This window comes from Schistocerca gregaria, chromosome 3 (assembly GCF_023897955.1).
Source record: "Schistocerca gregaria isolate iqSchGreg1 chromosome 3, iqSchGreg1.2, whole genome shotgun sequence".
NCBI lineage: Eukaryota > Metazoa > Arthropoda > Insecta > Orthoptera > Acrididae > Schistocerca > Schistocerca gregaria.
Genome location: NC_064922.1, coordinates 393,473,762 through 393,485,765, shown reverse-complemented (window position 1 = coordinate 393,485,765; position 12,004 = coordinate 393,473,762). Strand labels below are relative to the sequence as shown.

Genomic DNA, 12,004 nt, shown 5'->3' with positions numbered 1-12,004 from the left:
TGTTAATTATTTGTGGAGAGCCGTTTTTGTTGCAACACGTTACACCCACATGGAATCTCTCCGACAGATAACGAAAACATACATTTACCCGTAAAAACAAAGGCAATGAGTGTTTATACGATACAGCATTACCGCAGTTCCAGACACACATATAAAATGTGCCTATTGGTTACCTGATAGCTCCATGACCACAAAGGGCTCACATTACTGATGCACGATCTGTAACTTCCTCTCACATGCCAAGGAGTACGTGCCACCTGGGCACAATGGGGACTCTGGGCACTGTCCATTATGTATTGTGGCCTTTGCTCTGGCAGGGTGGTGCTCGAGGGAAGGGTCATCGCTCGGAGTAGGTGGCATCATAGTGGATATTTGGCGTCATGAAACGACCAAAGTTATCAGCCAAGGGCCGTGAGGGCCCAGTAATGTCTCCAGACAGAGTTACAACCCTAAGGACTTTCGCTCCTTGATTACATAGTATGATAAAAAAACAAAAGCAAGTGACTCGTAGACAATTATTCCTGGTTTGCTCCCAAACAGATGTAAGGACTTCCTCTCTACTACACCTATGTTCTTTTTTCTTGTGGACAACACTGAAAATGTATTTACCAAACTCTCTTCCCTTTGAAAATTACGAATTGCTTCCATATTAATTAATATAGGAAATCCTAGCCAGCACCAAGCATTACTTTCTTGTAAACAACCTGTTACCATCCCATCCCATTAGAGCCTCAACATGGTGCAGGGATTAATTTTTCAAAAGGACTTAGCGCTGCAGGCGGATGAAGACCTATGTGTGCACTGGAAGAGGCATGGAAGATCGTGTATGTCGACGCTCAGAAGAGATCAAGATAAGCCATGGCGCATTCATTCCACTTCTGAGGGTAGTTCGCTTCCAGAAAAGGTTACAATCATTTGTTACGGCTACGATGTGAAGCCATATTTTCCACACTCGGTGTGGTATTTTAAGTGCTAGAGCGTCAAGCGTGTGACTTCCTGTTGTATGTATGAACCAGTTTGTGGAGACTGTGACCAACACTTCACGAAAATTCACAATGTGTGTTACAGCATGTCTATGTCAATTGGGGGCATGACCAACCTCCTTGATCCTTGAAATGTGCTAACCTAATCAAATAATACAAAATCCAGAAACTGAAGGTCATAGGTCTCCTCTAGTGTTTTGAAGCAGAGGAAAATATGATCGTTTGTGCCCAGTCTCATTGCTATAGATATTTGGCACTACTGTGGCCACGTAGTCAGCAGTATCTTGTGTATTTACTCTCTCGATATACACATTTGGTAGTCGTGCTAATAAACCTGACAAGGGCGATAGACAACCTGCAGCACCATCTCCAGGAACCACTCCCTGCACCCATCCAGAGAAGCAGCGATCTCCTCTGGTGTCTAAAAGTGGCAGGGGTCCCTCACGGGGACCCTCTCCCCAGAAATCCACTGATCAGAGATATTACGTCAGCCAGTGACTTTAGGAACCTCAGACTGTGGCTTCTATGGCTTCCACTCTACTCCCATTCGTGCACCCACAGCGGATAAGCCTTCACAAGAATCCCGATAGGTAAGAGATGCGAATTAGGAGAAAGTAAAGTCTCGGGAGAAGGCAATTCTGGTAACTAAAGAGGCGCCTGATCCCACCACACCACCAGACTCCTAACAAATATTTTTTGATGCTGGTACACCGTTATTGGTGACAAGCACTGATCCTGATCCATCACCTGCCCTCTTGTTCTCGTCTCGTCTAACCAGGACACCGTCAACCTGATGAACTGCAATGGATAGTACTGTCGCCTGCCAGAACTGCTATCTGTGTTGCTCTCCAACAAACTCACTTCAGTGATGACTATGCTCCATGCACTCTTTCAGAACTGTACGGGCCTTGAAAAAGGGTCTGCACATTGGCTCACACAGATTTCCCTCTTCGCCATTTTGTAAACAGTAGCAGTGTGCATGCAAACAACCCAAGCAATCGCCATTTGTAGCATTGATTTACCCCCAGACAAGGCACTTTACTTTGAAATGATCACTTTCATCTAACAACCCTCTCCACCTTTTCTCCTACTTTTGGATTTCAGTGCACAGTGGGAAAGTACCATTTTGTCTAGTAAGGGCCCCCTGATTGATCAGCATATTTCCGATCTTAATTTGTGTCTCCTTAATGATAGGTACCCTTATGCTCTGCAGTGCCACCCGCAGTACATTTTTATATATCGATCTTACGATCTCTTCTCGCAGTCTCATGTCTTTGCTGTAATGGTCGCTACACAAACACAACGACCTTTGTGGCAATGACCACCTTCTGGTGATCCTCTCACTTCCACATCTCTACCCGAATGTCTGACTACCACGTTGGACTTTTCAAAGAGCCAAGTGCCAATTTTAAATTTCTGTTGTCATCCCCCTCTCCGTGTCAGACTGCATTGACTAGGGTGTGTGAGGTGACTCTGATGAGAGGAACTGCGCTGTTGAAACTGCTTTCCTCTTTCTACAGGCCCCTTCCCCGACCAGCCGGTGCTGTTGTGGACCAAAGACTTTGCAACAGCCACTCAGGATCGTCAAAAGCTCTGCAGTCTCTCAAGAAACATCCTCCACAGAGCACCCTCCTCGGTTTGCAGCTGCTTCACGCTACTAAATTTTACTATCTAATTAAATGCAACAACAAAGAATTCTAGAAGCTCTATGTCTCCTCTTTGGGAATGTATGCCTCTTCATTCCGGGTGTTTGTCATACTCCAAAGTATTCTTGGCCGCCAAAGGTGAACAACTGTTCTGGATCTCTTCCTTCGTGATGGTAGTCTTTGTAAATGTGTCCTGGTTCTTGCTCAATACCTTGCGATGCACTTTGTGTCTGCGTCTGCATCCTCTTCTTACCTCGATACCTTTCAGTTAGATATTAAGAAAGTTGAAGACATCCTCCCTGTTCTTAACCCCTTGTCATGCCGAATTATATAATGAACCTCTCACCAAATGGAAAATGCTTCAGGCTCTTGAGTCGCCACATGATACAACTCCAGGCCCTGATTAGATTTAATGTTAGATGATCTAACAACTGCATGCATCTCAAAGACTATCTACTCAGAGTCTTCAACTATTTGCTATTTTTGGCTAGAAGGTGCTTTCCCTTCACATCGTTCCAGTCATGAAACCGGCAAAACCCTAACACCAGTCGACAACTACGACCGATTAGCCTCATGAACAAGCTCTGCAAACTGCTTTCGAATGGGTTGTTTCCCAACAATTATATTTGGTTCTCATATAATGACACCTTTTGTTCCTACACTAGTATGGTTTTTAGGAGGGATGATTCACAACTGGCCGTCTTGTTAAATTGTAACAGCAATCCGACAGTCATTTTATGAATGCCAATACCTCATTATAATCTTTCTTAACTTATGTAAGGAATACAACACCGCTTGGCGCCAGCACATTTTACTGTGTCTGCAGAGGCTCCCTATCGATTTTTATTTCAGTTTTCATCCCACGGGTCGTTTCTGGTTGGAGTTGGTACATCTCTCAGCTTCCCAGTGATCCAACAGAACAGCGACCTGCAGGGCTCCATGCGGAGTGTTACACTCTTCCTCACCACCAACAGTGGACTCTAGACCCCCGCCAAAAACGAGCGATATGGTGCAGTGGTTAGTACACTGGACTCGCATTTGGGAGGACAAAGGTTCAAACCCACGTCTGGCCATCCTGATTTAGGTTTTCTGTGATTTCCCTAAATCGTTTCAGGAAAATACCGGGATGGTTCCTTTGAAAGGGCATGGCCGACTTTCTTCCCCATCCTTCCCTAATCCAATGAAATTAATGACCTCGCTGTTTGGTCCCCACCCCCAAAGCAACAAACCAGCCAACTACATCAGACCAGTGGCTGGTCACCCCAGTCCTACATGTTGACATTTGAAATAGCTCCCAATTTGTAACCTTGGCTGAACTCAAGCTCCAAGTTGCCTTCCAAAGGGCTTCTGCTGGACCCTTTCCCATAGCTTCCAATTATCTCTCACAAACATAAGAGTCATGCATTTCTATCATCATACTACTTCCAACCTGTTGGTATCCCAATGAACTGGTTGACTGTTTGCCTATAAAAGTGATACACACCCAACATTTGATTTCGTAACCCCAGGTACAGATTTGCTGATACACATAAGACCTCTCTTTGCTCAAAGATGTATCTACATCTGCAGGAGTGGCTCCCTCCAATTCACTCTGTGCTATCAAGGAAACTACCGCTCCACTGCACTCATATTACCACTCCTCCTGGAATAAATCCACCACCCAGTGTGATCTCTGCATCAGTCATACCAGATTAAACAACTGGTTTATTTTATGTAACAAGCCGCCCCCACATTGAAGATGTAAAGCTGTACAGGCAGTAGCTCACGTCCTGATGAAGTGTCCCCTCCTTCTGGCACTCTGTCTAAGCATGCTAATCTGAATTCTTTACCTCTAATATTGACGAATTATTGACAGACACCTGAACAGGTTCTCTGTTTTCTCATTGAAAGTGGTTGTTATTCTCAGATGTAATGTTTTCAATTACTTTCATGGTGGAATGGCATATTAGGAGTTATATGCGGTTGGCCACATTTTTCTGTCACACCTACTTTCCATTTTAGGTGCAGCATCCTCATTAATAGTGGGTGCTGTTTCTCTCTTTAACACTTTGAGAGTAACAGGTTGGGACTGGGATGGATGTAGGCAGCCTCATTCACATGTAGACACCTGGGGACCACTTGCTTAGCGATCTTATTATTTCCTTTACCTTGTTTCAGTATTGTTGATACAACTGATCTCCATTACTTTTCTAGCCTCCTCACTTGTAACTGTTATGAATCTTCCAGCTAGAAGGCATTCTTCACTCTGTATTTGTTTTTTCCATTAATCAGGTTGGTGGTAGTCAGAAACAGGTTGGCTTTCTCTCGCCACAGATGAGATGTGGGAGACCCCATATCTATTCTAATCTATATACTGACCTGACTCATTTACCTTTAACTCTCCTGAAAATATTTCTCAACTCTGGCATCAACATTGCTCTCAGTGCCTTAATTTTATCACTCCTATACACTTTCATAATTTGATCAAATTAGAGAAAAGATGTCACATCTACTCATCATTTCTCCAATGCCTGATATTAGAAACACAGAAGGAAAATTCTTTTGGGTAAGGAATGATACAACTGAAGCATGATGGGAAATGTTCTGTGATTTGCAAATAACTTAACTGGAGACATAATTTTTAGTCAGCACATGTTGAACTAAGGAATAATAATTCTTGGTATATTTTTAAAGCTTACAAACGCTGGGAGATGCCTGTCAAACATGAACTCACTTTATAGCACCTATTCTACAAAATTATGTTCAGTATTCTCTGGCAAAAACCTCAGGTACTGGTAGTTCAGTCCTTTTCCCAGCAAATTACTCAGTTCAGCCATTCAAGCTAATGTGTAACCATTATGTTCCATTCTTCTACTCACTGTGTGTTTGTCCTCTGCACTGTCTAGATTCAGGGTCCACTCTACTGTCTAGTTGAAAGAATATGGCAGCTGTTACTAATTTGCTAACATGAAGTGCAAAAGGTTGCCAGCAGTATCAGAGGTATTTGCTTTGCTATTACTAGAGAAGAATTCATCAATATTGTAAAAGGGTTGCTCTTTTAGTTTCCACAAAATAGTAGTTTTAAACTGCTCCCACACTAAAAACTGAATGTCATCAGGTAGAGCATTAAACAATTTTAGTACGACCATTGGGAAGCTGTTTTGTGTCTTTGCTAATCGACACCTTGGCATAGCAACACTGTCTTTGTTGCGAGTGCAGTATTTGTGAACTTCGCCGGCCGAAGTGGCCGAGCGGTTCTAGGCGCTTCAGTCTGGAACCACGCGACCGCTACGGTCGCAGGTTCGAATCCTGCCTGAGGCATGGATGTGTGTGATGTCCTTAGGTTAGTTAGGTTTAAGTAGTTCTAAGTGACTGATGACCTCAGATGTTAAGTCCCATAGTGCTCAGAACCATTTGTGAACTTCTTTTCTTTTTCTGTAGATATCACGGTTTCTCTTTATGTGGAAGAGGCAGTTCAATATATACTGGCTGTAAACAGCCAGAACTCCTAACCTGGTGTATACTGGTTTACAGTGGTTTATTTTTTTCCCCTTGAAGTAATGATCCTCATTGCTTTCTTTTGCAGTAAAAACCCATTCTTGCAGCCTGCAGAATGGCTCCAAAACAACAGCCCAAACTGATGTGGCTGTTGAATATTGATTAGTACACAGTTAGCAGGTATTGTTCTGGTTCTATACTTTTCAGTTTCCTCAAGAGGCACAGGACCCATGAAAGTTTGGAACATACATGTTTGGTGTGCTGTTGCCAGGTTAATTTGGAATCAGTGAGAAAGCCCAGAAGTTTAACATCTGCTGCGTTACCCAGTGCTCCAGTATTGCTTAGGCTGCATATAATCCTCTGAGTTTTTTCATTAACTTTCATTTTGTTCATGATAAACCAGGCCTTAGCTTCATTGAACAAGACTTCTGCTTGTTGGACTGCCTGTACAACATTCTCTCTTTTGAGAACAACGTTGTATCATCTGCAAACTGTGCTCATCAGAGCCTATGTCATTTACAAAGATAAGGAACAGCAGGGGCCCTATTCCCGATGCCTGTGGCACACCATGCTGTAGCTTCTTCTCACCTGAATCCTCTCCTTGCACGGAGACAATCTGTCATCTGTTTCTCAGGTAGGATTCAAGAGTTTGCAGTACAGATCCCCCTATACCATATGTTTTTAGCTTTCTGAGCAGGGCCTTATGAGGGATGCAGTCAAATGCCTTACTAAGGTCACAGAGTACTAGTTCTATAGTCTCTTTGTCTTCAAAACCCTGACTTATATTTGTAACTAAGTCAAGTACAGCTGTTGTTGTTGACCTGCCCTTCTGAAAGCCATGTTGCGCATCATAAAAGAGACTATTTCCTTCAAAGTAACTCAATAGTTGTTCTTTCATTATCAACTCCATCACCTTCGCTGGTACTGGTATTATAGATATGGGCCTGTAGCTAGACACTTCATGACGGCTGCCTTTTTTGTAAACAGGCACTGTGTGTGCTACTTTCGGGAAGTCTGGAAATTCCCCTGCACGGAGGCTTTCTTTTGTTACTACTGTTAATGACTGTGCAATTCCACTGATTATAGTTTTTAACATAGTACAGGACATGCCATAAATATCAGGGCTCCCTTAAGATTTGCAGCATTTTACAGTTTTTATTATTTCTTTTGGATACACTCTCTTCCACATTATCATGCTGCATTTATTCTCAAATTTCACAGCAGCTGCAGGATCTATTCGAAAGTCAGGAATTTCATCTACTGAGTTTTCCACTATCTTTATAAAATAGTCATTAATCTCATCTGGACTACAAAAATTAGAGCAAGAGGTGGACTTTTTCCTGTACTCATTAACCAGATCCCATGCTGCTTTACAAGGATCGTGAGCTTCTTCAATAAATCTGGCATTGCTTTCCTCCTTTGCTTTTTCTACTTCCTTTCTGTAGACCCTTTTGGTCTGTAAATAACTAGAGTACAGTCTATCCTTAATATCTATATCTTTAGCAGCTTCAACCTTGTCATTTAGTATTTGGACAATACATTTTATTTTGGCTGGGCTAGCAGTATATCACTTCTTTACTTTGCTAGTTTTTTGTCTACATTTGGATTTAGCATTTCAATATCTCTTGGGTTTAATGGAAAATTTTCATTAAATTTCACTTTAAGAATGCAGAATTTGGTGGCAATTCATCAGTTATTTGGTGTCATTCTGTAGAAGACACTGTAGTTTTGAAATCATCTAAGCTTTCCTTTGTAATAACTCTATTTCTGAATACATAATTTGAATGCTGGGAATTTGTTGTGTACTTACTGAGTTTGTCCATAACTTCATGATTACTGCATGGTGATCTGCTAGTATAAGGTCCACCACACTTACTTTGTAGTCCCAACTATTTAAGGTTGTCACAATTGTGTCAAGACAAATAGCTCCTCTTGTTGGTAGAGAGTTTCCTACGAATAGCCCTTAGCTGCTTACTAAGTTCATGAAAGCTCTTTCTTTATCATTACCTTCTCCAATATGAATGTTGAAGTCTTCACATAAAGCAATTTTTGTCCCCAAGTGCACTAGGTGACAGAGACAGCTTTCCAGCTGGTTGAGGAAATTTTCAAAATTTAAATCTGGGAACAGTGCACAGAAAGAACAATAAAGTTGGCATCTGACAGTCCCAAAGCAGCTAATTCAATGTCTAGACCTACACAAAATTTACTGAAGTCAATTTTACTGGCACTGAGTTTACTATTTACATACACAGCCACACCACCATGGGTAGTAGTTTCTCTACACCATACATTCACCATTTCTAAATATTCAATGTTTCTGTAGCATTCTGTTTCTGGTTGGGCTAGCCATGACTTCAACAGCAATCGTTATATTTATTTTCATTTTATTCTTGTATCTGTTTTATTGTTGTGATATTATTGTAATCTAATTTATAAGTTACATATGTCTTGTGGTATTAAATTACTATCATATTTGAGTTATACTCATGTAGTTTGATAATGTTGTATCTTGACACTGTCTGTGCACCTGTGGCGATGTTCGTCAGTATTCAAAAGGCATAGCAAAATTCTACAGATGATGTATATGAACTAACATGTGAAGGCTTTACCTCTGACTTTCTTGCTGGAGAACCGAAAGACAATAACCATTGTAATCAGAAAATGATATCCTGTCATGATGGCTACACTGGCGTTGCTACCTTCAGTGCTGCTGACAGTTGTCAGATAAGGAAACTATCATACTATTTTTGATGCCATGCCCTCTTCCTTGTTCAGTCTCTTGGTCTCATGGTACATATAGTTCTGAAGAAGCTGGTGCACTTGTACTACTTTGCCACTGTAGCAAAGGATAAACTTCTCCCTACCTAGAAAAGTGATCCCTATATTGTCAATACTATTGCTTAATGTTTCTGGGTAATAAAATTGAATGTGTGAGATTGAGGTTATGTATTAATACTGAGCATATCAAAACTTGTGAAACATATATGGAGCTACCATCTGTGGGCATTATTGACAATGCCCTCCCCAGTAGCTCATAAACTCCACTGAAGTACAGTCTCTAGGCTTCTTTGTGTTTATTGATCTAATTATATACAAAAACGAGTTCAAAACATATTAGTGTGCTGAAATGTACAAATCATTGTCTGTATTATGAGACGTTAGGACAAATATAAAAGCAGAAAGTTAAGAATGATTCTTACTGCTTGTTTCTCACTAAATATAGAATGCAGAAGACTCTGAAAAATTTAATTCTATAAGAACAAACTTGAGGAAAGAAGCTAAAACACTTAGAGGCTCAGAGAGAATGTTTTGTTTTTTGATCATAGAGGCAAACCTGTTTCAGTTATACATAAGTGTTGAGCAAGTAAAATGTTCAAAATTTCTGATGGCCGTTTGCTTCATATAACCTCTATTCCCTTAACAAATAACTGTGTATGAATCTTTGATGCTCCTTACACCTATTTTTCATCCACCTTTTTTTTTTTTTTCTTCTGTTTGCAACAAAGTAGAGGACTTACCACAGCAGTAGCATCTTGATCATCCAATATTTCAAACCTCACCAACTATTGAATATTTTTATTGTGCAGTCTAGGGATATCTAAAATAATGTTGCTGTATTAAAGCAGCCATGCCATAACAAGGGAATCCTGTCCCAAGGCTATATAAGTTAGCCTTCACTTCTGGTCAGTGTCAATTTGGATCAGGCTGCTGCCCAGGCAACTGTGTAGCAAGATCCATTCTGATGTATCACAGGTGTTACAAGAGAATGAGATGCAATTGTCTGCCACTATACAATGAATTCAGCACTTGATGAACAAATGAAAGTGGTATATTAAGTGTAAAAAATGCCAGTATTCTGAAACTCCATACATAATGCTTCACTTCATACTATACTTCTTCTCAGCATGTGTTGTTCCACTGGCGTGGAATGCAGAATGTTTGCGCTCTTTTAATTTTGTTGCATCTTTATTTACAATCGCAGATATGAGATTTGAAATTTTGGCGTAATATGAGTCAATTATTATAGTGAAAACCATTGTATGTGATTATTTTATGTGATTTATTTGATAATAAATCATATTAGTCACTTTTGGTGGTGTTCTCTTGTCTTAAGCAGAGCAGTATATTACATATACATAGATTTTGCTCCCCAGTTTACAATAATTTACCAGTATCATTTATTTGCAAATGCTCTTGCTGGTTGAAGAGAGAGCTAAATCTCAATGAAAAAGTGTAAAACAATGATATTATGGTTCTAAATTAGTCCCTTTGGCAAATAAATGAGACGTGCATACCAGGGATTTCCAGGAGAGATAAAAAACAAGATCCTACAAACATCTTTATTTTGCACTGGATGTCAGATACTGGTAGCTAATGACGATGATTATGTATTTAAATATAAAAAATGTAACACTATTGTTTTGCCTGCATTGGGCAGCAATGATTTTTTATACCTTATTATTAATCATTAATCTGAGATTATTAATGATTTTTAATGACTGAACCATGTTTCCATTAGCATATGAACCTGCCCCCCCCCCTCAACTTCCCCCTCCCCCCCACCTTCCATATACACATTATATTCTATGAAATCTGTAACAAATAACCTTCTCTGATCATTTTGCATAATGATATGTCACTGCCGAGGGGGAATAAAGTACACAGAATGTAAATAATATCGAATCAAATCATGTTTGTGTGTCTTAATTATGCATAAACATAACAATATTATGTTGCAATCTGGCACATACAACAGTAAATGTAATTGCAAAACATTAATTGGCTGCCTTTGGAGAGAAGAGAACCACTTGTATGAATATCAAGAGCTCACACAGAAACCCAGTTCTATGCAAAGAAGGGAAGGCAGAAAGGTGGAAGGAGTATATAGAGGGTCTATACGAGGGCGATGTACTTGAGGACAATATTATGGAAATGGAAGAGGGTGTAGATGAAGACGAAATGGGAGATAAGATACTGCGTGAAGAGTTTGACAGAGCACTGAAAGACCTGAGTCGAAACAAGGCCCCGGGAGTAGACAACATTCCATTAGAACTACTGCCAGCCTTGGGACAGCCAGTCATGACAAAACTCTACCATCTGGTGAGCAAGATGTATGAGACAGGCGAAATACCCTCAGACTGCAAGAAGAATATAATAATTCCAGTCCCAAAGAAAGCAGGTGTTGAAAGATGTGAAAATTACCGAACTATCAGTTAATAAGCTACAGCTGCAAAATACTAACGCGAATTATTTACAGACGAATGGAGAAACTGGTAGAAGCAGACCTCGGGGAAGATCAGTTTGGATGCCATAGAAATGTTGGAACACGTGAGGCAATACTAACTTTAAGACTTATCTTAAACTTCGAGGTTCGCCGATGACACTGTAATTCTGTCAGAGACAGTAAAGAACTTGGAAGAGCAGTTGAACAGAATGGACAGTGTCTTGAAAAGAGGATATAAGATGAACATCAACAAAAGCAAAACGAGGATAATGGAATGTAGTCGAATGAAGTCGGGTGATGCTGAAGGGAATTAGATCAGGAAATGAGACACTTAAAGTAGTAAAGGAATTTTGCTATTTAGGGAGCAAAATAACTGATGATGGTCGAAGTAGAGACGATATGAAATGTAGACTGGCAATGGGAAGGAAAGCGTTTCAGAAGAAGAGAAATTGTTAACATTGAGTATAGATTTAAGTGTCAGGAAGTCGTTTCTGAAAGTATTTGTATGGAGTGTAGCTATGTATGGAAGTGAAACATGGACGATAAATAGTTTGGACAAGAAGAGCATAGAAGCTTTTGAAATGTGGTGCTACAAAAGAATGCTGAAGATTAGATGGGTAGATCACATAACTAATGAGGAGGTATTGAATAGAATTGGGGAGAAGACGAGTTTG

General features: G+C 40.4%; 1 protein-coding gene across 2 annotated transcripts in view; it reads left to right on the top strand.

The window, feature by feature from the left end:
* LOC126354829 (proton-coupled amino acid transporter-like protein CG1139) overlaps positions 1-12,004 on the top strand; it is a 190,747-nt gene that overhangs the window by 150,331 nt on the left and 28,412 nt on the right. The window lies entirely within an intron of this gene.